The sequence below is a fragment of the Myotis brandtii genome, unplaced genomic scaffold, assembly GCF_000412655.1.
Source record: "Myotis brandtii unplaced genomic scaffold, ASM41265v1 scaffold23, whole genome shotgun sequence".
Classification (NCBI taxonomy): domain Eukaryota; kingdom Metazoa; phylum Chordata; class Mammalia; order Chiroptera; family Vespertilionidae; genus Myotis; species Myotis brandtii.
Window position 1 is genome coordinate 4,170,028 of NW_005358649.1, and position 686 is coordinate 4,170,713.

Consider the following 686-nt stretch of genomic DNA (forward strand, 5'->3'; position numbering starts at 1 on the left):
ATTCCTTCTTCGCCGACTCCATCCACACCTTTGGGAACCCCTGGACCTGCTGGGGTTGGACCCCAACAAATAATGCCACTCTTTGTGTGTGCATTATAACTAGCCAACCTTCCTAGCACCAATGGTGCACACCCCCAGCTAATTTCAGGAGCTGGTTTTGAAGGTAAATAGAAATAGTAAAAGAGGGAGCAGGAGAAATCTAATGCAAGTGAGATTTGAAGCCCCTACTGCAAATGAGCATTAACCACAGAGGGATGTGGTTTTGATCTTTGTTGCTGTTCTTAGGAGAGGTCAGTTTTCTATTGAACTCACTTTCTTATGTGCTGGAAAGAAATATGATAGCATGAGTCATGGTGAACTTAAAGCTCATGAAGATGGGCTTCTTTAGTGACACTGACATTTCTGTCAACATGTGCGATGTGACCTGATCAATTGTTGGGGACAGCTTGGGACTTCTTTGATAGCAGGGGCAGAAAGGCCATTTAGATGGTGTTCATGTTAGTTGTACTCATTTAACAGGCTGACTCTCCACATTTTTTAATATATATATTTTACTGATTTTTTACAGAGAGGAAGGGAGAAGGATAGAGAGTTAGAAACATCAATGAGAGATAAACATCGATGAGCTGCCTCCTGCACACCCCCTACTGGGGATGTGCCCACAACCAAGGTACATGCCCTTGACC